This window comes from Parasteatoda tepidariorum, chromosome 6 (assembly GCF_043381705.1).
Source record: "Parasteatoda tepidariorum isolate YZ-2023 chromosome 6, CAS_Ptep_4.0, whole genome shotgun sequence".
Taxonomy (NCBI): Eukaryota; Metazoa; Arthropoda; class Arachnida; order Araneae; family Theridiidae; genus Parasteatoda; species Parasteatoda tepidariorum.
In genome coordinates this window covers 45,400,774-45,405,915 of record NC_092209.1, presented here as the reverse complement: position 1 = coordinate 45,405,915, position 5,142 = coordinate 45,400,774, and the positions used below count along the sequence as shown (strand labels likewise).

The 5,142-nt window shown below is 27.8% G+C and overlaps 1 protein-coding gene across 1 annotated transcript in view; it reads left to right on the top strand.

Moving 5' to 3' along the window:
- Positions 1–69: 69 nt before the first annotated feature.
- Positions 70–5,142, top strand: part of LOC107442880 (lysine-specific demethylase 4A) — an 18,441-nt gene continuing 13,368 nt past the window's right edge. Inside the window, exon 1 of the mRNA XM_016056552.3 lies at positions 70–285. The gene's annotated coding sequence lies outside the window, so the exon portion shown is untranslated. The remainder of the gene's footprint in view (positions 286–5,142) is intronic.

Genomic DNA, 5,142 nt, shown 5'->3' with positions numbered 1-5,142 from the left:
AAAAAAGCGGTCAGCCAAGCAACAGCCTTAATTGAAATGTGTCGTCAAATTTTTAACTTATTCAAAAAAGATAAGAAAATGGCAACGTTTTGAGGAGCTTCTTCCCTTGGTTGGAAAGCGATCAGTATAGCGATGTTTATTAATTAGCGGAATTCATTTCTGATAAATTTATCATGATAATCGTTATAGCTCCAAATAATATATATTTTAATGTTTTTTAAAGTATTAGTTAGTTTTTGTCAAAACTGTGTGCTTTGAAGCAGAAGTAATAGGAATATTGTTACGGTAAGTTATGGAATGTTTGAATCTGTTTGTTTACGATATGTTCTTAGCATTAGATAAAAAGTATGTTATTTTTGTTTTTACTTCATTATCTAAGTACCAAAAGGTTGTGATTCATATAATAGTTAAAATTAAAATTATTACAATCCAATTTATATCGGTTGTGAGCGTTTTCATTTCGCATGATGAAATATTTTTTTTGAGAAGTAAAGCACCATGATCAGTTTGAAATGAGGATATCGAAACATCCAAAGGAAATTAATAAGGTTTTAAATAGTTTAATAAAATATATTTTGATTTATTAAAGCATTTGTTAAAGTCTTTTATTTCTTTAGTTTAGATAAGTAGTGTTAACTAAATTTTGCAATTAGTATGTGTAAAATCCTTATGGAGATATTTTCAATATTTAAGTTTCACTCCTAATATTTACCAGAATATTTTTTATTTCTTAATTTATCAATGCGATTGTGATTGTAGGCACTATTTTATAAGTACTAATCATTTGTGAGGTGGTTAAATATGTGTATGTACAGAGGATTGTTTACTGTTGTAAAAGCGTCTCATGATTACACGTTGAAGATATAATTATATGCAATGGGTAGGTTATGATTGTAAATACATTGTTAAAGTACGAATTCAGCGGAACTCTCTTCTAACAAGATCAAATGGAATCTGGAAATTTGTTTGTTAAACCTGGTTCTTTGAAAATAATAGAAATAGACACATTGATCAGAAATGCTGTAGAAAATATTTAAAAACGAGTTACCTTTTATTGTATTGTGTTTACATTGAAGTAGAAAATGCTTGAATACTCCCAGTTCATATGTTTTTGGCTATTTGCTTTTAAGAAGTATAAATAATATTAATCAATGAGTATAAATAAGAAGTATTTATTAATAAGAAGTATAATAAATGATCATGCATATTAAATTACAAGTGATCAAACAACTATATTCGTGAATTATTTTAATATTAAGCACTTTTTTTTTTACAATTACTATCAAAAACTTAAATTTTGATGCTGAAAATATTAAATAAAGAGTCCTGAAAATTCGCAGATTATAATATTTCCTTAAAACAAAACTTAGATAAAAAATTTTAGCTTTTTTTTGGGGGGAAGGGAATCAAAATATATTGAAATTTATTAAATTAAATTTAAGGTCCCACTTATTCGGAACTTAACTTAAGGAATTCAAAATAATAAATACACAAATCGACATTTGTTTTTTAACAAGATATAAATGAGAAACAGTTTTGCAAAGCAACATAAAGAAGTTGGTAGGAATTTTGTTTGACCGAAAATTTTCCTGTAGCTCCTTTAATTTCACTCCTAAGTCTTATTAAACAATATAACAAAGTTTGAGAATCAATAAACAAAAAAATTATGTGTTGAGATCAGTTAATTATTAGCTAAGAATTTAATTTTATTAAATCTAAAAAATCTCCTGCCTAAATTGTAACATAAAAGAATTATCAATATTTAGATTGATAATAATTAACAACTCATAGTTATTACTTGTAATATAAACCAAATAGTTATAATATGAGTCTTAACATATGAAGATTACCATTAGAAAAACCAATTAATATATTCAATAATTTTGACAAAATTTTTTACATGTGATAGATAATATAAATCATTATTATATAAGTATATAATGCAAGTATTGTGCATGATTTGGTACAGTGGCATACGCAGAATTTTTTCAAGGGGGGTGTTCATAATTTTCTGAAACTACTAAAAGAAATTCGAGTCTGTAATAAAGCACTATTATTTCCCTAATTTAGACATCTAGACAATTTTGACTTTTTATTTAGACAACATTGCTTAGTTAAATTTTGATTTGATTTTTTAAGTTTAAGAACATAATGCAATATCTTCTGAAAAAAGTCCAACGTCATATGAGTGGGAAGTAACACTTTGAGGGTCACTTTCACGTTCATCAGATTTTGTTATGCTAGAAACGTTTTCTTCAACGGAAGTATCACATTTCTGTACAACAGAAAAACTTATATTGGTACTAGATGCTATCACCTCAGTAATTTCAGGTCATGATTTTTCTCAAAATAATTAAAAATTGTTAAATTCTTGCGTTTTGACATCCTAAAGATCCAAGAACAGCAAATATATATATATATCTTGGCACGGAAATATCCGCTATGTTACGATCTCAAAGTTTCGAGCTGGAATGGATAACTTCAACGAGCACAGTATCTCCAATGGTATTGTTACTGATTTCTTCACTAGTCGAAATAGTGGCGACGACGGGTTCGGCGATTGAAGTAATTTTTTGTTAAGACAAAACAAAACAGATTTAGCGACAAGTTCCGAAAGACAAGCGGCAGAGATAACTATTAGTCTGACTAACTAGCACCACTGTACTCCGTTCCCCCTTTTATATGATTTTTCACTGCATCTCCAAAATTCTCGAATTGTCTCAAAGACGACAGAACGTCTAGGATTCCAGAATCATCGCATAAAGACCTAGCGAATGACAGCAGTTTCGAAAACTATACTGGCAAGACAGAAAGGAACCAGTCCGTAACAGTATCACGTGAATTTGGTCTTAAAAGAAAACCTTATTATAGTAAATGTTATTTCAGTATTCTGAGAAATACCGTGAGGGAAAAAAAAGTAGGCATAAGGTAAATAAAAATATATAGTCTTAAAAAAATAATAGCTCGCATAATTTCTACTAAAAGTTTTATTTTTGCAATTTTGCCTGAGCTCAAGGGGGGTGTTTAAACCCCTAAACCCCTCCCTTGCGTTCGCCACTGATTTGGTATCTAATAAAGTGTCTCCAATGTCATAAAAGGAACTTGCCTCTGGTTTATGATGTCAAAAACCCAACCTTGATTTGAGCCCTTAATTATTAAAGATTAAATTAAGAAATATTTTCTTTGTTAAAGTTTTAAAATTAATATTTTTTTGAATTTCTTTTTAATAACTTTATTTAAATGTTCAGCCCTCTTACCGAATAATTGGCATAGTATCCTTTGAAAATTAATTTTCTGCAGTTTTTTTGGGGGAAATTCTGATAGATTTATTAAAGAATAATCTTTAATAAAAAGATTTACTATACCTTATTAAAAATAGTTTTTACACATGTTCTGAAACTTGTTAATTTAACTTCTGTAAGACATCTGGAAAAGCAAAACTTGAAGAATTAAAACTAAACCATGAGTTTCCTCTTCTTTTTTTTTTATATTATGTTCAGACACGTCAATTTCTTTGTTTTTTCAACACTTTATATTTTAAAGATTGAGAACTTTTGTTTATTTGTTTTGTTTCATTTTTGTTTTTTTCTGTTAACAGTGTTTCAAACAGACTTTATTCTATTGTCAATTTTTTCTTGTTTATTTTTTTATTAGCTTTTTGTTTTATCAGCATTTTTTAATGAGCATTATTCTTTTATGGTCACTTAAAAAAACAACAACAAAAAAATACAGCAATTTGAAAAAATGAAATTAATGGAAAGATTTGTAACATTGAATCTTGTTAAGATTAAAGAATGATTTTTGTTTCTAGCTGTCTTGTTCTTCTTGGTTCTGTCTTGTTTCTATATAGCTTTTTCTTTTTAAAAGAACTTATGTTTTCATTATGACTCTGCAATTAAGATGATCTCTATTTCAGAGTTGGCATGGTTTAAGAGAGAATGGTTTAAACCGTCCTGTCCAAAACTGTCTTACACTGTCCAAAACCCTTTTACTCAAATTATGTCACAATTTTATCTGAACAATATTTAAAAGGTAAAACATAGAACTAATAACATATTGATTATTAAATTTATGAGAGAATATTTCTTTTTAAAAGTATAATGTTTTATTAATATTGTTTGACTCTTCAATTTAAACATTAAAAAAAGGAAGATTAATTAGTAATCAAGTTCAATTGGTCCTCTTAACATTAAATAGCACATAACTAATTTAGCTGCTGTTTTCACAACAAGACGGTTTCTAAGTTTTGAGTGAATTACTCCAAAATTTGAAAACATCCTTTCAATTAACGCTGAACTTAAAATCAATACACCCTCGGCATGAGAGTAGAAGAGTGATGAATTTAAAAATGTCTTTGGAATATTCCTCAAATGATATTTATATTAAAAAATAATTTTTTTATATCGATGTCTTTTAAAAAAATATTGTGAAAAATAAAAGGTTAACTTTTAAACAAATTTATTATTTTTATTAAAAAAAAATTATTATTTTTAATATTGCATTATTCAGAGCTCATTCTAGGCAGGGTAAACAGGGCACAGCACCCTGCTGCCCTTTTGATCAGAAGAATCCACCCTGTTGCCCCTGAAGTAAATTAGTGCCCTGATGTAATAGACTCCATAACCTTTTTGCCCTTTCTTTCCTCAACCCTTCTTTATTTTCATCTCTTTTTATTTAGTTTCTCATTGCTGTCAATATATAGATTTATATGGGAAAGGAAAAATAGTGCACTTGTCTTTGAAAGTTTGCAGTTACTTCACTATCGTTAAATCATACCTAATTATTATTAATCATTTTAATTATTAAAGCATAACTACAGGCACTTAAAAACATACATTTATTATTTTATTAATATATGCATGCATTTTAAATAAATTACTTAGCTAATTAGCTCATTAACTTGATATATATATCAGGGGTCTGTTTAGAAGAAATTTGGGTCCGTTAACGGACCCTTCACAAAATATCTTTTCATATAAACGGACCCTTCACAAAATATTTTAACTTAAAAACGGACCCTTCACAAAATGATTTTTCTTTTAATCGGACCCTTCACAAATTTGTTTATCTTCATTATTATTTTGTTAATCGAATAAACCCTTTCCAGGGCAGAAAACAAGAAAGATGGATGTAAACGAATTA